At 38.9% G+C, this 27,893-nt stretch overlaps 1 protein-coding gene across 3 annotated transcripts in view; it reads left to right on the forward strand.

Moving 5' to 3' along the window:
• FIGN (fidgetin, microtubule severing factor) overlaps positions 1–27,893 on the forward strand; it is a 369,233-nt gene that overhangs the window by 231,103 nt on the left and 110,237 nt on the right. Inside the window, exons 1-3 of one of the 3 annotated variants that reach the window (XR_015288991.1) lie at positions 3,138–3,295; positions 13,826–13,898; positions 25,730–25,839. The gene's annotated coding sequence lies outside the window, so the exon portion shown is untranslated. Of the gene's footprint in view, positions 1–3,137; positions 3,296–13,825; positions 13,899–25,729; positions 25,840–27,555; positions 27,602–27,893 lie in introns of those variants that run through there. The other 2 variants (XM_086896845.1, XM_086896844.1) reach the window with 2 other exon arrangements.

The raw sequence follows: 27,893 nt of genomic DNA on the forward strand, positions 1-27,893 counted from the left end.
TCCTGATTGACCTCACATTCTCCTGCCTGAACTGCTGTTTCTCAGGTATGCAAATCTCTCCTTGATTGTATACTTATGGGTAGACTTCTTCCTAAATCCTTGGGGGAGTAAAAATCCTTTTTCACAAATGTTCAAGCTAATCAAATGCTACCTTCTCCCATGTCTTATTTCTAGTTACTCTGACATGGCAAGAAAAGTTCAAGGCAACAATAATTGCCCTTATAATGCTTTTGGAACAATTCAATGCATGTAGGTCAGGCAATGAGAAGTGGACGGTTTCAGAAATGAAAAATCATATTTAATCGCTTTTTAAAAAAGCATTGAAAATGACCTTGTTAAAATCAAGTCATACCGTGCTGCTAGAAGATATTTTCTTTCTGTGGCATTATTTTATTTGATAGTCTTGTGGTTCTGACAATAAAAGCTTGAGAAATATTCTCAGTATACTTCAAGAGTGAATTCAGCTAAATACCACCCCAAAACTATAGAATGAACCCACTCTCTCCCCAGTCACCACTCTTTTCTGTACTGAACAAACTGTAAACCAGAAAAATGCCTTTGTTCACTGCATGAGCACTTTGTCAAAAATGGAGGCTCCTTGCCATACCAGACCATTGGAAAATAGCATGGCATATACAAATAGATTTGTAAAAGTCCCAAAAAAATAAAGTTATCTATAATTCTGATGGCAGTAAAGCCTGAAGTAATGTAAGAACAAGGATTCAATACATTTCAAAGATTCTATGAAAAGCAAGATATTCTGCTTCAGAGGTAGGCTGAATCCATACAATCCTTTCCCCTTGTTTCCAGTAATTATAGAGGCAGTTGAGGCAGAATCAGGAACTCAGACTCAGGTTTGCTGTATCCTAAGGCTATGTACACCCAGTATTTACCTTTAGGTTTCTTAAGTATTATAGACCAGCTCTGTGTCAAATTATATTCCCTGGTTTACTTGCAGTAACTCAGTTACAAGATTACAGGAAAACAGCACAGGGAATACAAGAACTACTCTGCTGCTTGGCAAGCCTGTGTTTACACAATCTCAAAATGATGTTTTATGTATATGCATGGAGAATCAGGTCCACTCTCTACTGAAGTTTTTACATAACAGATGGTACAGTTTGAATTTTTGTGTGCAAAATATTGATATCAGGTAGAGAGACTTTCTCATCCTGGCTTTTTGTTAAAGATAGCTTTTTCTAGCTATAGGAATACTCTGGCTTGTGTTTATTTTTCCCTTTTCAACTGAAACTACAAGGAAAATACCCCTGCTTCTTGCCAAATCAGAACAGATAATTTATATATTGCATTTTATCCAGACACAGATGAACACAGTATTTCATAGTATCTGACCAAGTATTTCAAACCATATTGAAGCTTCTTGTACTATTGCTACACTCCTTTTCTGAGTAGCTTTGTGGCATTTGTGCACGTTTAACATTATGTCCAATTTACACAGCATGTTAATGAATGATCCTGCATTAGGCCTTGAAGCTCTGTTCTTCTGCAGCTAGAAATCCAAGGCTCTGCTCCAGCCCTGGCTCTTGTACCTATGCATAAAAAACATTAATTACACCGATAAGGCTTTTACCTAACCTTTTACCAGCATAACTGAGTGGCAAGCAGAAGTTGCATCAGCACCTGCACCTTTAGGTACCCCATTGTAAACACAGGTTGTCTGTCCACAATTTATTAGTTACAGACATTTAACTTACACTCACTTGAGCAGAATTAAGAGTGTTTACTTTCCTCATAAGAGGGCAGTCAGATATGTACCAATTTTGTTTTAACTGTGGAGAGCAGGGAGCTGGGAGCGGTGTGGGGAAGGGATCCAGGAAGGCCTAATCAATCACTGACAGATTACAGCTAAAGCCACTTCCATACCCATTAAAGCAGGACAAATGCAGAATTGCAACTGAACAACTTCTAGTTTTAAGCCAACAGTGGGACTTCCTAGTTATTTATCAAAGTCATTGCTGGTAAGCAGCATGCCTCACTGCTCAATTGTACTTCACAGCAGACAGAGCTGACTGAAGCTTCAGCCATGAAAGAAGTGTTTATGCCCTCAGCTGTGGTGCTGTCAGCCCTCTGGAATTTACTGTAAATCACACAGCTTTTATTGCAAGATTTAGTAGCTGATCCTCTGTGGGCTCTATTCACTGCAAGCTTGTTACTATTTGGATGTTAGCCTCAGTCCATAAAGGGACTTGCTACACATCATCAAACAGCAGCGGAAAACCAAAGGTTTCATTTTTCAATTTTCTAAACCCTAAACTCCTCAACAGTCATTGAATTTCATTGCAGAAAGTGGAAGTCTACTTTATTATGGTACTCAATTTCCCCAATGGAGTTATACACTTATAACATTACTTTTATTTCCAATGACAGGATCTGGCCATCTGTCCTGGCTGTAATTTCATAACACACTCACAAGTTTTTATTTTAAGGGGATTTCTAGATATTACATTGAGCTTGTGACAAAATTGTAATGTAGATATAAAGGCCACAAATAATGATAACTACATTCAGTGCTGCCTAACATCTTAACAAAGTAATTTTTTTTTTTTTTCTATTTCAAGTATAGAGGCATCTGGGTAAGCTTATAACACAATTGAACTGACAAATAAAAAAAATAAAAAAAAAAGTTTTGAAAAGCTAGAAAATACAAAAGGATAAGGGCTTTCATGAGTGAGCCTCAGCCAGGACAGCATTATTCCACAGGCAGTATGTATTTTATCAAAAATGGTACTGTACGTCAGTTTTATCAGAGTCATTCCTGCTAAGATCAAACGAGGGAATAAAGGGGAATGCTGAAATGTTTCTCTGTAATCACTGTGGTTATTCCCGGCAAGGCAAAGGGACCTGACAGGGCATTTAATTGTGTTTGTCACGCGGCTCGCAGGGGCGGCCAGGCCCGCGCCTACCCCGGGGAATCCGCGGCCCGAGCGCCCCAGCGCCCCTCGGCACCGGGGGGCACCGGGGCCCGACAGCCCGGCCAGCACTGGGGGCACCGGGGGGCACCGGGGCCGGACAGCCCGGCCAGCACTGGGGGCACCGGGGGGCACCGGGGCCGGACAGCCGTGGGGCACCAGGGCCGCTGCCTTTCGGCCGCCTGGTGCGCGGCCTGCCGTGCCAGCGAGGCTCCCCAGGCCCGGGCAGTGCGGGGCTGCAGGCAGAGCTGGGGTGTGAGGGAAGCCAAGGCACTGCCTGTGGTGATGTTCCTCCGTGCTGAATTAAACCATTCATAGAGCAGCTTCCAGAGCCAGTGCTTCAGCGACGTACGTTTTGCTGCAAGGTCGAAGCAAGTTTTGTTGTTATTCTTGCTTTCCAGTCACTTCCACAATTCCACTGTTTATGCTTAATTTTAGCAAAGTTATGTGGAATTACTATTTTAACCATCACTTAAACCTGACCTGGTTTCTATGGTAAGAAAACCTTCACAATAGCTTCGCCCGGATGATAAAACAACAAGAGACTTAGACCTGCACCCACTTTCTCCCACAGTCCCTCTGAAAGTAGTGTCTGGATTCTGTTTTGGTTTTAGAAATGTTATGATGAAATAAAAGCAAAAGTACGTACTAAAAACATATTTCTAATTTTTTTCCTAGCTTTGTAGTAATTTTTGCATTGTGATTGCCTTGGTTTCACCAAGAAAAAGAATTGTATACTTTTGAACCTTAAAACCAGAGAATGAATCAAAATGGAGGGCTTATTTCTGTTTGATCTAATATATAACACATGATTTAAGCAGATGTTCCTTTTACAATCAAAGATTAGGCCCCTGATCAGTATCATTATCAGAAATTTAACAAAGGCCACAAAGAAACCTTCGTGGATGTATGTACTATATATATATATATATATATATATATATATATATGCTTTCCTGTGCACACATTTAGAGACCTATGTTTTAGTAACACTAAAATAGTTTTGCCAAAATAATAATTTTCTTGTTTTTTTCTACAAGAACGTAAGTGGTAAAGCAGTTACTTGGTTTCTCCTTCATCTGTGAAGTAGTTTTTAAACCCTCAGTATTTCTAGCCACTTTTCCTGTTACCATACTACCTTTCTCAGCATTTTTTTTTTTAATTTCAGGAAACATTTTATCATTTTTGGACTTCTGCAGTTAATCCAGTAATCTTTAGTACCAAAGTCATCCAATTATTATGCTAGTGCATTTTAGTAAAAAGTTTAGCTAAAGCAGCTGTCAGAAAAAAAGTGTGCCTGGTAAATCGGTCCCTGGCATCACAATAGGAGCATTTCCTACCTGTTTGTGTGCAGCTGCAGTGCTAAGGCACTTGTAAGAAGTATTCTTGTCAATCCATACGTGACACCCAGGATATGTATGTATGTGTATATATGTATGTATATATACACTGAAGGGTGGTTGCCTCTAGGAGACTCCCTGGGGTGCCCTGATGTGCTGGAGCAAACTGAAGAGCTGTTTGGACTATAGTTGTGAGTGAGGTGTTAAACCAAATTACAGAATATTCCAAGCTGGAAAGGGACCCAAAAAGTTCATCAAGTCCAGCTTGTAAGCAAGTGGCCTATACAGGGTATGAACTCACAAACTTGGTGTTCTTAGCACCAGGCTCTGAGCAGCTAAACTATCTGCAAGTCAAATCTTTGTCAGGATACTCTGAAAGAATCAAGTAGTCTCTACTAAAGTCAGTTTAAGTTCTTGCTCAGTACATAAGTGATCTGTCTTACACATTGCACAAGCAACAAATTGATTTTCTTCCAATAGCAGGCCTGAAACTGAGCTGTTTCCCAAAGAAAGGACTCATTAACCCGTGCACAATATACACATGGGGAGCAGCTGCTTTGTCAAGAGCTTTCTGTTTTTAAAAATAATTAAATTTCCTTCATGGATGTGAAGGGTCTTTTTTTATTATTTATATTGCTAAGGTAGTTTTTTCCTTACAGTGAGATATCTTTTTCTCCCCAGTATCTCTTTCTCTGTTTTTATTATCATGAGGAAAACTAGTCTAATCAGATGTGCAAGTTTGGTGGATGAGGCATGGGTCAGAGGACCATGGTTACCACATGGAGGTCCTGTGTGCAGGGACTTGTGTTCTGAAGGTGGCCACTAAGAACCCTGCAAATCCACAAACACCTGAGCCAAGAAGAATACACAGCTTGTGATAGGCCAGTAGAAGGGGACCTTGTCCTCTCAGTAGCACTATTCTGTTAGCATAATTCTGATTTCTTTCTGCTATCGTAATGACAGTGATTTCACATAAAATACTACTGATTTACAGAGAAGGAAGACTACAATCAAGTTTGTATATGGGCCATGTCTATTATGACTTAGAGATTTTTCACATCCCAGTAACCTTATTTCCTAATTTCTTTTCTCATGACCTCCATCTCATAATCATCAATTCTTTCCTCCTAAATTCAACCAGACTAATTCTCCTTATGATAATAATTACCTAATAGGTTTGTAGAAGAAGTGGCTTAGTAGTTTGTTCCAAAATTCTCAAATACACTAAGTAAATGAAAATTATTGTATCTTAAATTATCAACCTAAGAACCCACAATAGAAGAATAATTTACCAATATTGAAAGAATAGGCAATTTACTTTGACAACTTATTTCAAGCAATTTGAGTGTGCAGGGAGCAAGATACATAGTAATTATTGTGTATGAAATTTAGAAAAGGGTATTCTCATAATTTTTTTTTTTTCTCTGAGAAAAATCACTGGCATTTTAAAGTGAGTTTATTCTTGGCAGTCCAAATTTATCAGTGGTCAAAACTCACATTTCCATAGATTAGACAGACAGCTTAAACACTCTCAGTATTTAGGAATTGTGTGTAGAGGTCCCTTGGGATTTACTCATGCTGTAAAGCACATTGTGATCACATTTTGTGAGTTCTCTGTTCACTAAAGCCCCTCCAGCCTGTTCACTGCTGTTCTGTGTGTTGGTCCTGAGGGATGTAAACTCAGGTAAAGGGTAGTCTTAAAATATAAAGGTATTTTTAGCTTAGAGAAATGAAACAGTGTATGTAAGCGCCAAATTCACTGGTGTTGTAAGGAGATCCATAATCATTTACTTCAGTGGATTTGTGCCTATGTCTGCAAGTGGATTGGTGTGTTTGGTTCTAGATATGTAAAACAAATAATGAAAAACCTTTGTGCAATAATGCCTGTGTGAGAGCCAGACATACAAGTGGGCTCTAATTTGCATTTTCCCTTCCATGGGATTTTCTACAATTCCCAAAAAAATGGATATTCTCATTGCAACAAATGATCTCCTACCCAGGAGATTTACCTTTCCTAAGTATATATAGCAATAAATACTTCAACCAGTTAAGTTTCATAAAATGTATTCTAACCATCACCCTATTTACCCTTTAAAATACCACATATATTGAGTCAGGTTACCTTCCCAAATAAATCTGGATAAATATGCTAATATAAAAAAATGAAGACGTTTGCCTTTGAAGTGGTACAATGCCTGATTGTAATTGAAAAGCTTATATATACAGAATAAACTACAGAGTAAAGAATGAATATGTAACCATGTAGATAAGAGTGCAAATAATATAAAGAAGGTAGGTACTATTGTATACAATAGACATGAGTTAAGCAAAGATATGCTTTTAAAACAATGCAAGAATCTTCTTTTCTTAAATTAAGTTTTTCTGAAATCCTTGTTCCTGTGCCAGGAAAGCAGGTCACTCTCCTGGTCAGGAATATCTCATATTTCAATTCTCAATATCTCAATTTCAATATAATCACTTCTGATTCCGATTGGGTCTTAAATTTCTCCTTTCTCAGCTTCAGGGCAATAATCATTAATCTTACAATCCTTGGAGATGACATTTTTTTTGGAAATATGAAGTGGTTGACATTCTTTTTGTCTGCTGTATGTCATTACATTTTGACCCTTCTGGAAGGCGATGGCTGTGCTGCAGGCAATGGGGAAGCCACCTCCTCTGTCTTGTCCTGGCTACCACAGGGGGCAGGGGATTTCCTGGAGGTACAGAGGATGTGTCTCCCTGGAGGGCAGCTGGCACTTTCTAGGAAAACTTCTGTAATGAGGGGACGGTTGGGAAGGAAAACCCAGCCAGCAGGGCTCGATCAACAAGGGAGACTGAGAAAGGCAGGGAGAGAACAGCCAGGCAGTCCTCAGAGTCTGATAAAAAGGACTTTTCATACTCAAACTCTGTAACTTTGCAACTGAAAACTTTCTGGCCTGAGTCCAAGTCTGGAGGAAAGGCTGCATGTCAAAAGGCTACGGAATACACATGGGGATGCTCCTCTTTGGGGAGGAGCTTGTTTTTTCCTCTCTTTTAGACAGGATGCTTACTCCTGCATGTCTCATATCCTAAGCTGGTAACCTGCGCCTTGCAAGGCTCTTGACATGCTCCTGGTGCTTTCTGGGATGCTGCCTTCAATAATGAGCTCTTGAATGAGCTTTCATGGGCAAGTCTATGTCAGAACTCAAGCTCATTCAAGAGCTCATCGCAAATGGTAAAGGTGTTAATTGTGTTGTGAGGGCAGGGTTGATCAGGTTATTGAGGTGTGACTAAACTACTTCCTGATTATGAAGTATTTTTGAAATTACTTGTTTAACTTTTGTTTGTAAATGGAAAGGATTTTTCAGCCAGCCTATAAAACTATTTTGTATTGATTTGCCATAAAACCCTTGGTTCAGCTGTAAACTACTCTCTGGCCATAAATTGTCTGTAAATCTGTTAGTACAGCATGATAGGTTTCTTAATTCATTTATTGAGTTTTTCCTTTCTATTTTTCTTACTATGCAAGAATGTATCTGTGTCCAAATCCCTGTGCATACAGGTGGTTCCTCAATAGACATCCTTTAATCATTCAGTCAACTATTAGCAGATTTCTTCAATTTATGCTCACTTTGAGATCTTTTTACTTGGGCTTACGTTTGCTGAAATGAGGCTTTGACCACAAGCATCTGTGCCTATACCATCAATAAAAGGAGGCACAATGATTAAATCAAATGAATATCTGAGAATTCTTATGTGCTTTGCTTCCTCAGATTTGAACAGATTTTGGCTCTGTGTAAGTGCAAGATTATGTTCATATGACTGCCATGAAGCCAGTTTGCCTATTGCACCACTGGTGAATGGCACTTGCTTTAGCATTTCATGTCAGCAAAATTGGCAAGCCATTTGCAATCAATGGTAAGCAATCTGACACAACTTCTAATTGAGTAATCTACTAGCTGCATTATAGGAAAAGAGATTTTTAGATTTATTCTTGTAATTATACTTCCAATATTCCCTTATCATGCTATTCTATCCTCTCCAATATAATAGTTATTTGTGACTGTGTAGAGACTTCTATACCAGTTGAAGTCAATACCAGTGCATAAGACACAGACGGTACATCCATCCATCCTCAATACTTAGAATGTCTTGAAAACAATTGTTCCTCTTTTTTTCTTACAAAAAAACTGAGAACAGTAGTACTTCTTTTTCACCAGAAACATGGTTTTGAATGTTTCAATCCATGCTTTTCTGTATTCTTGAGCAGATGCTGCCGTGTATCTTGAGACCTACCAAAACCAGTCTGTCTCTCTCCTCTCTCCCCTTTGGTCCATTCCACATCATTACTTCTCTGGGAGTGGAATCCCTTAATCCACTAGCTCTTAGGTCAGGCCCTATGTTGTAATCCCATGAGTACCAACCAGTAACTACTTTTACAGGTCCAGGCATGGGCCCTCCTTTATCTTTTGAAGCCTGGAACAGTAGCTCTCATCAAAAGGACCCCCAAGCAACTTTTCAGCATACCAAAATAAAAAGCAGGGGCTCTACACCCACATTCACATACCAAAGTTTCCCTGTCTATCCACAGGTCAGTCAGCACCACCTTGTCATTCACATCTGAGCCAGGAGGAAGAACTTGCTTTTATTTACAGGCTGTTCTGACTACTTCTGAATTTTCCAGGCTGACAGTTTTTTCTCACTCTGGACTGTCTTTTCTACTTTGCCCAAAAATGCTTTCCTGTCTGTAGGACAGGATCTTTTTACAGATCAGTGTTTTCTGATCTTCCTCTTCTCAGGCTTAACACAGGGAGTCCCTCTTTCTAGTTATAAATCCCGTGACAGTGTTTTGAGGGATGTTCCTTATCTGGGCCATTCTTTAATCTTTCCTTCCCTGTTCTTTACAAATCTTTTGCAGCTTCCTTTGACTGAACTCAGTCCATTCAGGTTAAGCAGCAACAGAAAACTGAACAGGAAAAAGCCACTTTTCATATTCATAGGAGGATACAAGTATGTTTTTCCAGTTTGTCAACTGTTTCCTTCAAAAGTGGCCAACTTGTTAGTTGTTGATGCAACAGATGTGGTTTTTTGCTTTATACTCTGTTTCAGGTATATTTTCATATGTCACACATAAAACAGTGGTAATCTGGACATATTTATTATCTCTGACTACCTGAGGCCTCAGGTTCAGCAGGAGAGCTGCACCTATTCCTCAGAAATATGTGCTCTAACTGTGGATATGGGGATGAATACATGCAGAGCAGGATGCTGGGAACAGACTTGTTCAGGACAATCAGTTGAATAGCTGCTTACTGCTGAGATATCAGGAGATACCCCATCAGGAGATAAAATTTGCTGAAAAAAAATTAGAGAATTGTATCAAATCTATAAGGTGATAATTAAAAAAAGGTAGTGGAAGTAGTTGGTAGTATATGTACAAATTAAGAGTGATAAAATGCTCCTTCTAGCTTGATTGGGTGTTGATGGTATTGTCCAAGTTTTAGTAAGTCTTTGTATTTATGTCTCGATGTGAGTCTGCTGTCCCTTTTGTATAAACTGCTGAAGGTCAATATTTTTGGTGCCTTCTCACTGTCTGCCTTCCCCACCCTGTGTTTGTGTCTTTATAGTGTTCGGTTGAAACCCATGAAGCACCTGTACCTTGGAGGTTAAGAAATTCTTACGTGTGGCTCAATTCAAACGCTCCTGGTGCTGCCCTCGGATCATGCTCTGGGAAGAGTCTGTCACATGGCCACAGCATTGTTGTACTTTGTTTCCTTTTGAAAGCTAAGGAACATCTTGCATTGCAGAGCTAGCTGGGTGATTTGTACTGTTACAGAAGATTCTGCTTTAATTACTGCTAAAGCCAGCCCAGGTTTTGTGTTAGTGGACACAGCAGACTTCAAGGATCAGTCTTCACCTAGGATAGACAGAGTGACACCTCTGGGTCTTTAGTAAACTCAAGAAGACAAGCAAACAGGACTGCAGCTGGCAGAGGTCTCCACACTTCCATGGACAGTATTTGTCCCCTTTATATTAACACCACCCCCCACCCTTCCCTGCCCCAAATCAGAGTAGATCTTGCCAGACTAAATGGATTTCCAGTAGTAATAAGTATTAACACATGGCTCAATATGTTCTTATTTCAAATGGCTTGGAAGTTACAAGTGGGTTATTTTTTTTTCTCACAGGATATTTTGCATTGGACTTGGGGTTTTTGGGGGTTTTTATTTGTTGGGGTTTTTGGGGTTTGTTTGATTTTGATTTGTTTGTTTGTTTGTTTTGGATGCTTTCTTAAAAGGAAAGTGGATGAGGTGATTTAAAAATAAAATCTCCTTTAATTTACTTTGATTATTGGACTTAGACTGTCATGCAGCTTCACTCTGATAGTTTCTCTTTCCTTTTCCCCATTACAATAGCTTGGCAACTGCAGTGAAATGAACCTAAAGTGACAGCTTGAGACAAGGAGGAAAACTAATATACACTGTGGAGAGTGGGGACCAGCCAAGCGGGTGACGTCACTTGGAGGGGCACTATCTGAGTGTCAGAGCTGTCACGATTCATTCCCCACATATCAAATCTGCTCTGCTTTTGTGTGGAGCAGAAGCTTGTTACCTTAGGTACTTGAATCAAATATCCCTTTCATTTGCTTGTATTTACTCAAGTGTGTTCTGAGGAGACTAAAACCAGCTATGTCTGTAGACACCAGTCATCAGCTAGGTTGTGTGTGCTGGGCTGTGTGACCCAGTAATATCAGTGGCTGTCAAATGTTTGATCTTCTAATATGCACTCTTTTTTGCCTCTCCTGGACTGCTAGTCTTTTTGAGCATCCACTCTACTTGTCATCTGAAATAAGAGTACAAAGCCTGTGTCGTGTATACAACAGTCTTTGGTAGTCAGCCACGTCTTCTCCTTTAGGCCATTGTCTTTTCAGCCTGACTGAAGCCCCCTGCTACTATGTGCACGAGCAGTAGAAACCCTGCTTCTTCCTTTTTTCTCTTCTGCCTATTTTCCTCTTTTGTTGAGTTCACACAGAACTCGGTGTTAGATGAGTGATAACATGTAGTGAAATGCTGTTAAATATATGGGATTCCAAACATTAAAATAACTCTCCTTTCTTGAATTATCTTTCATCACAGGTTGTCTGAAAGCCCAGAGAATTTAGCAATACAATGTCTGGGCAGGATGCTTCTCTACACTGAGATATAATAAGAACTCATTAGGGACGAGACACTAAAAGGACAAGGTGGGGGCTGTGGCATCACAAGTATGTTAAAAGCTTATACACAGAGTATTGGAAAGTATCGGAGAGGTAATTTCACAGTTACCACTCTCACTCATTGCTGTCCCTTTGAGCTGATGCAGGTGTCCATACTCAGTACTGTGCACAAGGGCACAGCTATGTTGGTGTCCTCAAAATTGCCAGGTATTGTGTAGCCTCATGAACCTGGGTTTTGTGTCTTGTCCTGTTTCCCTTTTTCTAATACCTTTGTGTGATCTTTTCTGGAGTTGTGAGTGATCCAGAGTCAGTCATTAGTCAGAGGTGGTCCCAGTTGCTTGCAGGGGAAAAGCTGGACCTCCTTGCTTTAGCAGTTAATCTAAAGAAGACTCTGCCCCTCTCTTCTGACCCAGTTGCTTGTTTGCCCACATGAAGTCAGGGAAGCCCAGCTGTAGCCATGGACCAGACCTTTTGGACTGTAGACACTAATTATTCCTGTGCCTTAAAGGTTCTTGTTCTGAAAAAAAGAACTGTCTGTGGGGCAGATACTCTTTAAAGTCACTGGCACTAGCTAAGGGTGGGCCAATGTATTTCTACTACACACAGCCATGTTTATCAGGACAGAGTCTTGATGTGTAAATGGAGCACAGCCTGACTTCTTATGTGGGAGTCTGGCATTTTATTGCCTTGTAGATGTTTTACACAGTGCCTGCTTGCTTGTTAGCAGAGAACAACTCTATCATATAATCAGGTATCTCACAACTATAATGCTTTTTTACAAATATTAATGTATTTCTTTGCCAGATTTACCCAAGGGTATCCTATTCCCTACTCATATATGCAAGACATTCATCCTCTTCACAGTTATGTAAATTTCCAAGTAAACTGGGAGATGTATTGCAAGAATAATAAGATATCAACAAAGAACCAGAATTACACCCAGGCCTGTGTTGGCTTCCATATTGCAGTGAAGGCTCCAGTAGTAGTAACTCTAAGAAGGAGCTCAAAAATTACCACAGGTGCCTGTGTGATTTACCAAGGAAAGAAAGGGGAAAGAAAAAGTAGAGGAGCAGTGTCCAATACAACCTAGTGCTGTTGATGGAGCAGGGGGAGGTTTCATTCAATCATTCATTCACTCATCTTCACCACCAAGAGTCCTTCACTTCTGGTCAGTGCTACAAGCATTCTGATGCAGATTTTCCCCTGAAGTACCCTCCCGCAAGGTCATTTTTTCACCAACACATTTCTAATTTCTCAATCAGTTTCAGTTCAACCAAATCCAAATATACTAGAATAAGCTTTTTTTAAACTTCATTAATGTGAAATGTGTTGACATTTTGAATTCAATCCTACTGTCATATTTAAGGAACATATGGAAAACAGTCTGTACAGATTAATCTAAGGAGCATTTTAATGTGGCTTTCCTTGAGTGAACTGGTTATGTTATGGATAGATATGTCCTAACTTGAGAATGTTGAAATTGCAGGCAAGTGCCTTCAGACAAATTGATGTCAAATAACAGAATACAACCATGTATTCTGCATTTTTACTAGAAATGGGAATGTGACACTATGACACAGTGTCTAGCTAGTCTCTCATATGCTTGTATGCTTTTAATGTTTATACTTATGAAGAAGTAGTAAAATGAATAATGGTACAATCCTGAGCATTGGTATATAGGACCCCAAAGCATTGGCAAGATTTCACAGAAATATTCAGCAGAAGAAAGGAAGGAGTTTAAAGGGAGAGGGTAAATGAAGGAATTGAGAGGTTTGCAAAGATAGGCAGCCCAACTCTAAAGAGGAATCATTCAAGAAAAAATGTTGTGAAATGACCGCCTCTCTTCAGTATTGAACTTGGTATTTCTAGATTGTTGTTAGTGAAAACCATAGCAGTACTTTATAAAGCTTTTAGGAGTATCCATTTTCTATTCCTAGTTAGGTAAGAATGAAAAGAGCATCTCCCAAAAATTGATATTGATGTAATGTTTGCATTAATACTAGAACAGACTAGGATAAGAATTTGAAAGTTGTCTTTAAAGTTTTCAGGCCTTTTTCACACATGCAGGCAGTGTGGCTGTGTTTTCTGTAAAGCCATGGCTCTGCTGCCTGCCTTAATTCAGACTCTATGGATTAAATTAAAATGCTTCCTGTTACCAGGAACACTCTGATTTATGCCCATGGATATGTAAAGCATGCCAACACTGGAAGAATGAACAAATTAACAGACAGCCTGGAGCAACAAGTAACTTGAACTATCTTGACAATAAAAAAAAAAAACTGAAGGAAAGTTAAAGTGCAATTCTTATCTATTGACTAAGCCTGAGAAAGATAATAAATTTATAAATTCTTAAATTCTAGGTGGAACTCTTAGAAAAACAGATAAGGAAAACACACAGTATACAAATCCTGGGAATCCCAGAGGGTTAAGAAGGTAAGAAGTTACCATATATCCTACATTAAGCTACAAAGAACAGCTCACTGTGTATAGAGAGCTTATCATGTTGCTGTGAAAAGGGCATCATAGAAGACCAGCAACTGCAGAACTGCTCTCCTAAAGTTAATGGACTTGGGGGTTAAGGGGAGAGTATTTTTGTCTGCACAAAGCATCAAGGACATTTATTTTAATAAGTAGAAAAATTTGATTTCCCCCCCCCCCCACCATTGCTGGGCCCTGCACTCAGAAAAAATTGTGCTTGTCAGTGCCCAGAAAACATGCTTTCCAAGAAAATAAGACCTATCAGCTGGCTAAGTTGTGAGTCAAATAGCCCTGGAAAATGTACTTATTCTAGGTGCAGTTGAAGGCAAAATGTATGTGTATGAGAGAGGGAAAGAGAAAATTCTTCTGTTGAAGACTGAATAGTTGTGTACAAACTGTGATTTCAATGGACTTTATTGTACTTTGATCATGGTTTTACATTTCAGCTGGTGTCATGTTGTAAACACTAACTGAATTTCATAAGCAAATGGCCCTTCTGAAGCAGGCCATGATGGTAAAGTGAAGGGGATGGGTATCTTTTTAGGATGCTAGGAAATCTATTTCATATTCTTTTATTAGTTTAGTTTATTTCCCTGGTCCCCATTCTTAATAAAATATTTAACCTGGCAGCTTTTTCGCTAGAAATTACTATTTACTTCAGTTTTGGAGGGGTTTTATTTGCAAGTATACATGTACTTGATATTTGAAAGTATATTCCAGGCTGGATGATACAATGGTGTTCCATATTCTAACTTTATGTGGCACTCATTAAGTTGCTGTGTTTGGCCAGGTGTAGTTCATTTTTGCATGTATGCTGATAGATTCAGTGGCATTGTACAATAAACATTTTGAGTTTAAGCATAGGCAGTTTACTCTACTTTGATAGTGGTTAAGAAACATGAATCACAATTTATTTAACAATAAACATGGAGAATAGCAGTGGAAATAATGGCAGTGCTGATCTAACCTGGACTCCTGATTGCATCCGTGTCCAGACCATTCTTTGCTTCTTTCTTTTTCCTTTGCTAATCTAAACTATTTCACTTCCCTTCTACTTGGATACTTTCCTCTGCTTGGATGTTTGCCTCTGGTTCTGTGTTGTGAAAAAAATCCCCCAATGCTCTCAGCTTGCAGGTTTTACTCGACATGTTTTTTAAATATACTGTTACCCTGTCCCATGCTATAGAAAGGAAATCCCATGCACATTTGAAAAGCTGTCTTTAAGACTTCAAAAGTCTGCTTTAAAACTTTCCGTTGCAAAGGAGCCTGCAAAAAGTAGATCTTTGGGTCACTAAATGAACTGATGTCAGTGATGCTGCTGATGAAAATTGTCATGTCATAATTTTCCATAAGTCTGTACCCTTACAATGCTTCTTCTTTAGTCCTCAGACTGAAGGGCATTTAGTCAGGAGTCATCTTTTTGATCTGGGTTTGTGCAATCCTTATCACAATGAAATTGTGCTCTGTAACAAACACTCTTAGACTATATGGTAATAAAAATAAGCAAAAATTTGTAAGCATAGCCTGGCTATGGGGAAGTCTGTCAGTTATTACAATATTACTTCTAATTTGTTTATGATGTGATCAGTAAAATTACAGAGACTCCTAAATTTTGATAAAGAATAGAAAGACATCTTCTGCAGCATGTGTCTGGCAAGTCACCAGTTTTCTGCTACTGTTTTTCTCCTGTAGAGCTAGGAATCCAAATCAGTGCAACATATTCCTAAACAGGGACATCTGTAATGGGCTTCTTGTCCTTTACATGCCTTCTGCCCAGATTCCATCATCACTCTTCTTTCTGTGTTTTTAAATGATTGCATTTCTCATATTAGGCAAATCCTGTCCCTTACCTGGATGATGTCATTAATCTTCTTTTGCACCATGATATATTACTAAGTGACATACTGCATTGTATATGTATTGTTACTCTACTCACATGCTTAGTGAAGACATTGCTGGCATGTGGAATACAAACGTCAAGTCAGCTGTGAAAGTTCTTTTTAAAAATCATGAAAAGTATGTGTGCCAGCAGGACAGACTGCCCTTTTTACTGCAGATTAGGACACAAAGGGATGAATTTTAAGACAACCAGAAACAATTGTCAGGGCTATGCTGATCAAATTGTTTGTGCATGATGCTTTGTATTCCAGCCTGAGTAATCTCTATGGTCGGAATGTGACCTTTTTGGCTCATTTTCAAGTACTAATTGTAAAATTGCAAGTCTATTCATTGCAAAAAGTTGATTCTTTGTCCACCTTGGTATTAAATTGACATTCTAAAAGTGTGGACTTGTTTATTGTTTATGAAGTAAAAAATACCTTGACTGACTCTTCATGTATCAAAACTCCTTTTCATAACTAATGGAAGGTTGCAAGTGAAAATAACAGCCATAATTTTGGGGACTAACTGGTATAAAGCATGAGGGATATTATAAAATACTCAGTTCAGTTGAATTTTGCATGTTTCTAGTCAGATATTAATATCTCCTGGATTAGCCAGGGCATGTCATTCAAAAAATTGAGGATCAGCACTCAATTTTTTTGTCATTCAGATAGCAAAGAATTTCATAGATTGAAATGCTCTTTGCAAGCACGCAATCTGGCTTCCTAGCACTGGCTTGGAGACCATATTCTAAACAGCTATGTCCAGCCAGCATAAAGCAGCATAATGTAGTCATCAATCCTCTTTCCAGTTGTGTTTTACAGCACCTTTGGCCTCTCTGTCGTGCGACATTTTTGCATAGGATTAAGGTATCCCTGAACCTTGGGGAACATCCATCCTACAGTCCTCTCTTGGAGCCTGTAATTTGAGAACTAGCAAGATGCTAATTAAGGGGTTGAAGCATATAAATAGTTGTCAGAGAAGATCATAATGGGGATAGAATACTTTTATCTTTAGTTGTCCTCTAGTGGATCATGCTTTCACAAACTTTTAGCCCACAACTGGCTCAGTTTTTAAACCATTGCTAATGTTTGATCTTTGTTAGAGCCAAATACTGCATTAATAAACTTGAAGACAACTGAAATGGAAAGCTCCTACTCTTGAGGCTTTTTTTTGTTTGAGGGAGGAAAAGAAGTCAGTGCAGTGTAATGATGTTCTGGTGGACAGTAAGTGAAAATATTGTCATTGCTTTGGAGAACAATAGAGTTGGTCTCATTTAAAAGATGTCTTTCTGAAGAATGAAAATATGAACTGAAATTCCATTTGTTAAAGCTCTAAATATGTCTTTCATTGCATTCTTATTACCTATTACATTGTAAAATAAATTTATTATGTATTGTTTCTTTTAATGAAAATTTAAGTAGATTCTCTATTTTTTTATAAAAATATTTTAATGCAATTTCTTAATAATATTTTTGAACAACAATATTCACTGTGCTTAGAAAATGTTAAATGTAGTACTATTTGCAGACATTAAGCCATCAGTACTATTTGAGATATTTTGAAATCCTGACCCCTTTAGAAGACAGACAGCACTAAACATTCCTTCCATAGCAGCTATATTCGTAGCAGCAAAGTACCAGAGTCAGCCAAACTTAGTAGCCTATCAGACATTCCATGCTGCTGGTAGATTGTTGGGGTTTCCACTGTCAGATATTTTCTGTAATTACAATACAGGATAAGTGAGTAGCAATTTTTTTACTAGTATGAGGTTTTTGATCAATCCTAGTTTCTGTAAAGAGAGACCTGTGGGTAGTGGTGCCAAATTTGACTTTAAAATGCTGCTATGTAATATTATTTTTTTTTTTCCTACAGAGGCTGACAAAAGACTTTTTTATTTCTTTCTTGCCTCAACTACCTACTCTCAGTTAGGAAGTCCAGGGTTCTGTATTGATGTTGAGAATTCTAGTTTGTCTTCTGTGCTGGGATCAGACTGGAATGCATAACATGTCAGCAAAGCAGTATGGCTGGTGGCATCATGCATGACAGAGAAGGCCTGATCCCATGCCTCTGGCCATTCTCTGAAATGGAACACTCAAAAGACAAAACCTTCATTTCTAATGTGTAATTTTTAATGTGTTTTGATAAATATTGCCAGAAACTTGTATTTTAAGGTCATAGAAAGCGCTGAAAGAAAAATCATATTCAAAACAGTTCATGAGAATACAATTTTCTTCGTTTCTAGGAGGCCTTTTTTGAGAAACATAAAACTCCCAAGGAGTGGCAGGAAAGTAGAATATAAAGGCTTCACATTAAAAATTCAGTTTTGTATTTCCTTTTCAATATTTTTAAAGGAAAAAAACCCTTCCAAATTCTAATTTTCAAACCACCAGTCTGTTGTTACACAGCAAAGATGTGAAAGCTTTTGTTTACTTCACTCTTATAGTCATGACACTGCAGTCTAAATGAGCTTTTTTATTCATGTTACTACAGCATGTAATTCAAGTACCTGACTTTAAGATACTTGATACCATTGGTTTCAAGGTGCCACTGAGGCCATGGGTACACAAAAAAGTTAGTGTGAGATAAGCCAGAGTGCACATTTGCTTTGTCCTACTGTGTGTAACATTGCCTCTCTGTGCACTCTCACTTCATTCTAACTGTGTGCTACTTCACTTCTAACAAGGGGCAAGATTTTCTGCTCCCTTATATATAAACATCTTAACATCAGAGATATGTGCTTCCCTCGCCAGATTCCTCTCCTAATTGAAATCACTTACATGACCTTGTGTCTGGCTAGTTCTGGCTACATCTGAAGCAGTACCTAGTGATGTACTTGTAACTGGTGAGATTAGCATGATATATTTCAGAAAATGGTAAGTTCTATGACAGCTGTTGCTGTTTGGTGCAGAATCTCCTGCTTTATTAGGTTCACAAAAATTACAGCATTTTTTTGTAAATAGATGTCTCTGAAGATTTATATGTGTTTATGTTAATTAATTACTTTTCCTTTTTCATTTAAGCTGCTGTTCTCAGATAGGTAACATACTGAAACATTCTAAATGAAGGGTGCAAATCACAGAATTATGAATTAATTTAACCAAAGATGAAGAAAAGCAGGCCCAAATACTGTCAGACCAGTCTTCCGTTATAGAATTTTCAAGTGACAGTGAATGCAAATTGGGCAATGAAGCTCAAATTATGTAGACCCAACAGAGACTAGAGGATAATAGGGGAGTATAGGAATTTAATTTCCGTCTAGAGCTTAATGCAGTAAAATCCCCTGGTGTTATATACAGGTAGCTTAGTGTACTAGATAAGGTATTTTCTTTGAAGACATAAATTGGTCATGATTTTAGTTAGGTTTGTGACCTTAAGGATGACTCTTGCTGCTGGTAAGTTTGTTTGCTTGGTTTTTGGTTGTTATTTTACACTTAGCTATAGAGAAGTAGAAATTTTCAAGAATTAAACTTTCTTAATTTTTTACTTATATAATATTGCTATACTAATTTCAAAGAGTTCTATTATCTCCTCATGCAGAAAAAACATTGTAACTTTCATTCATCATTCTTTCAAAAGAATGGTTATGTTAAAGATAATAATTCTGTTTCCTGCTAACACTAAGACAGAGATTAGAACTTCTCATTAGATTCTATGCAGAATGTAAAGGTTTATACTTCAGGACAGAGAGAGGGTATATTCACCAGAATATCCCTCTCCTGTTCACTCAAGGGAAAGAAAAACTTCTCTTTTTTTGTATTTTAGGATAGTCCTATTTTAAGAACTAGTCCATGGAGCAAGGGTTTAATGTCATTGCTTCAACGGCAATGCAAAGGGAAACTGGAACATGAAAATAAGCACAAGCAAAGAAATACTATTCTGGCATTTGGGCATTTTGGAGTTCATTTTCAACAAGAAACAAAAAATTTTCCTTCCCTCACAAATCTTGTATAAAAGTAAGTTGTATCTAGAAAAATAAACAATAACTCAGATGGCAGGAAAAAAATCCAACTGCATTTCCTGCTTTGCTGGGGCCTGTGCCATAGCCTAGTTATTGAAAAAGCAAAACTGCCCCTGAGGTGAACCTTGAGAAGCAGTACAGCAGAGCAGCGCTGTAACTTGGTGTACAACATGACCAAGCCCTCTTGGAGATTTGGAGTGTGCAGTAGAAGGGAGTTTTTTTTCAGGGACTGGCTGTAAGATTTCAAGTTATCAGATATACCTGCTTGGTTGTGGAGATGAGATGCACCTTTCTGACTGCAGACACCGGGTCTCAAGAAGGACTCCAGAGTTGCCCTGTGAGTGGAGAGAGTACCAGTCTTCTGAAGGGGACTAAAGCAAAAAAGAATGTGCCAAACTGTATCACTTGTAACAACCTACAAACCCCTTTCTACAAAAATCAGAAAATAACCCCACAAAATAGGCCTACTTCCCACTTTCCTTCCTTGAGGAGGAATTGGTAATTTTTTCAGTCTACACAGTGAGTAAGATGCTGTTATTCCTGGTGCTGTCAGTCTGGAACAATTCTCTGTTTATCTGAGGACTCCAAATATATCTTTTAGAAGAGTTGTGTCCATTGTCATTCAGAGAACCAAATTACTACATGTATCAGTGATCCCAGAAACAAAACTGAATTGTCATTATATTTGGTCACCGACATCTACACAATTCACATTATTAAAATCATTATTAAAATAGAAATTTCATATTATGCACCAAAATTATTATGCACCTTTTATTTTTGAAATAAACCCGTTGATTTAAAATATATATTTTATACAGTATAGCTTTATGCTCATCTGAAGATTTCGGTTCCCTGATGAAATGTCTCCAAATATGTATATAAAGATTCTTGAGAGAGTAGAAAAGAGGTAAGAAACTCCTCCAGAGCAAACAATGAAGCCTCTTCATTTCAGAAACTGTTTCTCTTCCCAAAAGCAATGGGGATTTGATGGACCTGGCAGACTAAATTCCCAAGCCAAGTTCCTCTTACAGACAAAACCCTGCTGGCTAAGCCATTCTTTCATATTCAACGAGCTCCAACACAGTCTCTGATCCAAAGCTGGCAGTTTGACACAAGAAGAGAAGTGATTTCTCAGGTGAATATATTGCAAACCATGTCTCATCTCTAAACATCTAGTTTTTTTCTCACATGCTAAACAAGGGGAGTAACTTGGGTCCCTGTGGTATCTTCTCTGTTCCAAGGAGCAATGACTCATCATTATCTTGTGAGTTTTCACAGAGAAAAGGAATAGAGCCACTCAAGAAGTATTCTCTGTTGCTGGAAACTACAAATATCTCAACAAAGTATCAGATTCAGATGTCTCAAAGGATAGTGGTTAATTAGGAAAAAAACCTGCATTTTAATTTCCTTTTGATCCATAGTTGGGTTGCTGCATATCCTGGATGGTAATATGACTTGTCAGGCTGACAGAAATATAAAGCCTCTAAGTTGTTGGGGTGCCATGTTTCTTTTGTGAATTTTCTGGGGAAAAATTTGGTTTATTTGAAGCTATCAAGGAAATCATCACATTCAGCTGTTGTTTTTTTTTCTCAGCTCATTGTTTATCTTCACTGATAGAAAGCATTTATATCCAGCAGAAGCCATGTACCTTGTCAGCTATTCCTAAGCATCTGTTGGTACCTCTCTGGCAGATTTTAAACTAATAACTGATAGTATGGAATGCTGTCATGACAGAGCAGTCAAAATTCAGGCAAACTGCATTTGCACAATATGATACTATTTGTTTCTGTAAGAAACAAAGTTCTGGGGTTACATCTGAGCAATCTGATTTCAAACTCTTCACAGCAATCACAAACCAATTCAACTTTTAAATGAGTGGAGGCAAGTAGGATATATGAAGTTATTTTTCACAAGCTGTCCTGCCATTGGGATTTTTCAGACATTAACACGGAGCCATGTTAATGGCTTAATGTTTATGTATACATACAACTTCTCCTTGGATGTATTCTAGCATTCTCCAATAATGAATGTCCTGTTCCACCCCAACATGGAGCTCCAGCACAGGGCTCACATCATCCACAATGATACTGCTTTTGCTTTCTTCTTCTCATCAGCCATCAGAAAATATTTTCTGGTGTTTTCAGAAGGTTTCCTCACAGCCTTCCTCCTTTCCTCATCTTGGTAAAATTAATGCTGAATTCCCTAAACCTATTCAAATCTTCCTAAAGCAGCTTTCCTGTCCTCTATGTTGTATGATTGGTCATCATAGCTTGTACTTCTCATACTTTCAAATTATGAAATTATGATTTGATGAGGCATTAGTTCCAGGGAAATGGTGATACTGAATCTGTGTTTGTCCACCATGTATTTAACAGAACAAATCCAGTCACAGGATTTAAAATGTTGTTTGGTACTTCTTGAGTTTTTACTTGAGGTTGTTCTACAGGCCTTTTGTGTGTATGTAGAGCTAGTTAATATAACCAGAGGCTTTAAACCAAAGACAAATGGAAATAAAAATGTGCCAAAAAAATGGCATCTAGGAAATTGGACAATTTCTCAATCCTTTATGTCAGTAGTTTGCCTAAGAACTGGGTGAAGACTTTCAAATTTAGCCCAACATGATGAATTGGTCAAACATGCTGAGCAACCTAGCCTGAATCTTAACGCTTACCTTGCTTGAGCTGGGAGTTGGGCTACAGTCCTCCTGAGGTCACTTCACATCTAAATTGCCTTAGGATATTTTTGTGAGTTAGTTGATGAGAGTGAATGATTGATTGAGATATCTGTGATGCATTTGGTGGCCCATTGGCATGGTGCTCAAGGAGGAACTTTAAAGGGTGTTTTAGTGCAACTAACTCACTTGTGTCACCAGTTTTCTGCTTAGTTCCATTTCTTGTTGTCAATGTGAGAAACACTTAACAAATCACAGAACAGACTAAGAGCTTCTGATAAAAGTTTTTTTAGCAAAATACGTGAGTTACTTTGAATTACACTTTTATTGAGCTATCATGGCCTTACAATTACCTAGAGTTAGAAAATAATTTTCTGTCCTAATCATGATGTTCCCAACAAGGTCTTAATTTTACTCTGTAGAAGTACAAAAAGCAATTGATAAACCATTTTAAATTTTAATGAAGAGAAATGTCCTTCTTTCTAGGAGTTGATATGCTTCTCTATGTAGTGGTCGGCTAAGTGGGTAAAGTTTCATATTCTGTTTAACTACTGTCATCCTTAGAAGGTTCATAGGCTTTGGCTGCTCCCATGCAGCACAGCCACTCTAAGTTTCTCAAGGAATTTTCTGCAGTTGAACTCCAGAGGTATTGTACTATTGGGTCTAGTTTCTGTTGGATGGCCAGTGACATCTTTCACTCAAGAAAGTTACATTCCATGCACTTTCTTCCAGATTGATAGGTATTAAGCTTACACAAAGATAATGTATGACCACAAGACCTTGTACCTGATGTTATGTGATTATGATCTTTGCCACAAAATCCGTATATCTGTTCTGGAGTGCTGGTTCATAGTAAAATGATGCTTTTTTTGGTCAATGTTGTGTGAATGGTTCTTAGGCTGGAAATATGAAATATGGTATAGTGAATAGCAACTGCGACCAATTATGTGAATCATTTTGAAGCTTGTGCAGAGCATCATTAATTAATCTTACAGTTTTTGATAGCATCTGTTTACTGTGTCACAGAAACATGTTACTTGCTCATAATGAGCACCTCATGACTTATGAAAATTTATTTTTGTCTCACACATCAGGTACCATAAAACTTGAACTCAACACCGTGCAACTGAATTGGGCACCTCTACACCTCTTTTCTTGTTGCTGGTATTTCCTGAGGGAACACTTAATGGTAAAAAGACAACTAATATGTCAAATGCGACATTAAATTGATTTGTCATGTCAAGCTCATTTAAACCAACTTCTGACTACAATATTCATGTAACTTTGTGTAAGTTTTTGTACCTAAATCATAATCCCAGGGACATTGGCAAGCTGTGCATTATGTTGCATATTCATTGAGGCTGAATTCCCTGTTCTGTGAAATTCAAAACAAGCAAAGATCAATCCTAAGTATTTACTTCAAACCTTTTATGAAAACTAAAAAGTTAAGAATCTTTGGAAAATCCATTTATGTGATACAAACTTATATCCAGTAAGTTTTGTCAAGATCCAGCACATTAGTTGCTTCTGGAATATGAGCATATAATTTGAAGAAACATTAAATTTTCTGCATATACATATTCCCTACCCATGACCACAGAAAACTGCTGGAAAAAATGTATCTGTTATGTTTCAAAGCAGAGAGCTGTATCTATTTCCTGATTTTATCCATAGTTGCATCCTAATACAAATATCTATTCTATTTTGATTTCATACCCCCAGGCAGATGCATTTAACTGCAGTGCACTGGCTGAGAGCTCTGTTTCACATTCTGTACTAGGATATAAGGTTTTTTAGAACATACAAAGTGTTCACTTGTGGATTCAATCATGGCAGTGTGCCTGGGAGCAGCATTGCACCCTCTCCAGAGCAAACTTAAATGATTTAGTGTAAAATTTAGACTATAGCACAAATGAAAACTAGGAGAAAAATGTCAATAAAATTGCAAGGGAAAAGTAAAGACTCTTCTAGCACCTTGAAACATTAGCAATTTTATTCAGAATAAATTGCAGTATATGCACACTTCTGCTGCATGAAAGGTCATGAATCTGCCTTCTACACTCAGTTGAGCTATTATATTAAATAAGAAAATACACCCTGGCTGCAGCTGCACTTGTGTACATCCCTGTATACTTCCCAAGGGAATACTGGAAGAGTGGATGGCTGTAATATATTCTCTCTCACCCATGTACCCTTGCTAATCACAGCCCTTATTTTCCAAGAAAACAGACAAACAAACAAAGCAAGCTGTATTCTTACGTAATATCAGAAGTATTTTGAGAACATCAAAAGTAATGCCAAACTAGGCTGAAGTTGCAATTACAGGCTCCCTTCAACCAGGATGCCCATATTTATGGGCAGTCATACAGTGAGACATATCCAGGCCCTAATACTCCAACTCAATGCATGTAATGTTTCTCTGGCATGTTGATGCCCATCTGCTGGAGTGGCATTGTGCCTCTTGCAAGGTAATAACGCAATTTCAGCCGAAGATACTTGCCAAGCACAAACAGGTTTGTAAGCTGAGCCTTCAAAACACAGTGCTGTGAAAGATCTTTTCCTCTAACATCACTCTGGGAAAACACCCACCATGTTATTCCTATATACATGGGTTTCAGTACTCAATGCCATGTCTTTTCATTACAAGTATAGGATATGCACAATGGAATGCTATTTTTATCCCAAAATAGACAGCATTTGTTCTAGGCAGTTGGTGAGACTGAAGTGAAGTTATAGAATCTCAGAAGCAATTAAGATGATATTAATGACAATAATAATAATAACAACAACAATAACAACAATAGTGGTAGTAGCATTACAACTGCATTGCTATCTGCTCTTGAAGACAGAGCAGCTAAGGAGTTATAAACTTGATATTCTTTACCCATTCTCAGCTGGTCTTGTGTCTATTGAATTTTCACTGTAATGAATCTTAAATTGTAATAAGGAAAAATTCAGTAATTTCCAGCCAAAGGAAACAGGCTGAGGTTGAAAAGCATCTCTGGAGTTTGTCCAGTCCAACTCCTTTGCTCAAAGGTTGGTCATCTAGAGCCAATTGCTAAGGGCCACGTCAAGCTGGGAGTTGAGTATCTCTAAGGATGGAAACTTCACAGCCTCTCTGCAAAACTTGCTTCAATGTTTGATATCCTCACAGTAAAAAGGTAGGTTTTTATATTTGAATGAAATTTCCTGTATTGCAATTTGTGTCCATTGCCTCTTGTCCTTCCAGCAGATATCATTGGCCTAATTTACTTTTTGCTCTCTCTTAAGGTACTTATACACACTAATGAGACATTGAGCATTCGTCTCTCTCAGCCTCTCCTCATAAAGATGAGAGAGTGCCTTAATCACCTTCTTGGCCTATTGCTGGATGAGCCTCAGTAAGTCTGTATTTTTCCTTCTTTCTTTTCCATGTAGGAAAAAATTAGAGAGGACAAAGCTCAGTTCAAACTTAATTTGGCAACTTTTGTAAAGGATAATAATTATTTCTTTTAACAAATACATTAATGTCAAAAGGGAGGGTAAGACCAGCCTTTGCTCTCTATTGGTTTTGGGAGGAAACTTAGTAACTGCAGATGAGGAAAAGGCAGAGGTGCTTAATGCCTTCTTTGCCTCAGTCTTTAGCAGGAAGATGGCTTGGCCTCAGGACAACTGTCCTCCTGGGTTGATAGATGGTGTCAGGGAGAAGAATGGTCCCCCTGCTATCCAGGAGAGGCAGTCAGAGAACTGATGAGCAGCTTGGATGTTCATACATCTATGGGCCCAGGATCCATCCCAGGGCGATGAGGGAGCTGGCAGATGAGCTTGCAAAGCCACTCTCCATCATTTTCCAACAGTCCTGGCTCACTGGTGAGATTCCAGATGACTGAAAGCTGGCCAATGTAATGCCCATTCACAAAAAGGGTGGGAAGGAGGATCCTGGTAATTATAGTCCAGTCAGTCTGACCTCAGTACCTGCAGCAGTTTATACTGAGTGCCATCATGCAGCACTTACAGGATGGCCAGGGTATCAGACCCAGCTAGCATGGGTTTAGGTTGTGTCTGACCAACCTGATCTCCTTTTATGACCAGGTAACCCACCTGGTGGATGTGGAAAAGGCTGTGGATGTTGTCTGTTTAAACTTCAGCAAGGCCTTTGACACTGTCTCCCACACTCCTGGAAGAGCTGGCAGCCCTTGGCTTGGACAGGAACACTCTTTGCTGGGTTAAGAACTGCCTGGATTGCCAGAGAGTGGTGGTGAACAGTGCTGCATCCAGCTGGCAGCCAGTCACCAATGGTGTCCCTCAGGGGTCTGTGTAGGGGGCCAGTTCTGTTCAATATTTTTATTGATGACATGAATGAGGGAATTGAGTCTTTTATTAGTAAATTTGCAGATGACACTAAGCTGGGAGTGTGTGTCATTCTGTTGGAGGGTAGGAGGGCTCTGCAGAGAACCCTAGAATAACCATTCCAGGATGGATGGGCAGAGTCCAATAAGATGATGTTTAATAAGTCCAAGATCTGAATCCTGCCTGTATCAGGAATAGAGTGGCCAGCAGGAGCAGGGAGGTCACTCTTCCCCTGTACTCAGCACTGGTGAGGCCGCTCCGTGAGTGCTGTGTCCAGTTCTGGGCCCCTCAGTTTGGGAAGGACATTGAGACGCTTGAGTGCATTCAGAGGAGGGCAGTGAGGCTGGTGAGGGGCTTGGAACACAAGCCCCATGAGGAACGACTGAGGGAGCTGGGAGAAAAGGAGACTCAGAGGTGACCTTATCACTCTCTACAGCTTCCTGAAAGAAGGTTGTAGTCAGGTGAGGGTTGGTCTCTTTCTCCAGGCAGGAGCTGACACAAGCTGGAACGAGAGGACAGTCTTAAGCTGTGCCAAGGGAAATATAGGTTGGCTATTAGAAAAAAGTTTTTTACTGAAAGAGTGATAAATACTGGGGTCTGCCTGGGGAGGTGGTGGAGCCACCATCCCAGGATGTGTTTAAAAAAAGATTGGATGTGGCACTCTGTGCCACGGTTTAGTTGAGGTGTTAGGGTGTAGGTTGGACTCAATGATCTTGAAAATCTCTTCCAACCTAGTGATTCTGTGATTCTTGTGATGGAATTACCAGGAACTGACCCAGCAGACCAGATGTTTCCCACCAGGGCTCTGTAGAGGTAAAGGTCACCTCTCAACATGCAGGTAACACTATTCCTAATGCAGCATAGGATACAATTGCTGCTCTTTGCCATGAGGGTACATTGCTGGCTCATGTTCAATTTCTTATTCACCAGAGTCCCCAAGTCCTTTTTTGCAGAGCTGCATTCCAGCTGGTTGACCCCTAGCATGTACCAGGGCACAAAATCTAGAGGCAGGACTTCGCATTTCTCTTTGTTGAACTTTCTGTTCCTGTTGGTCCATTTCTCCAGCCTGTTGAGGTCTTGCTGAATGGCAGCCCAACCATCTGGC

This window comes from Cyanistes caeruleus, chromosome 7, assembly GCF_971803275.1.
Source record: "Cyanistes caeruleus chromosome 7, bCyaCae1.hap1.1, whole genome shotgun sequence".
NCBI lineage: Eukaryota > Metazoa > Chordata > Aves > Passeriformes > Paridae > Cyanistes > Cyanistes caeruleus.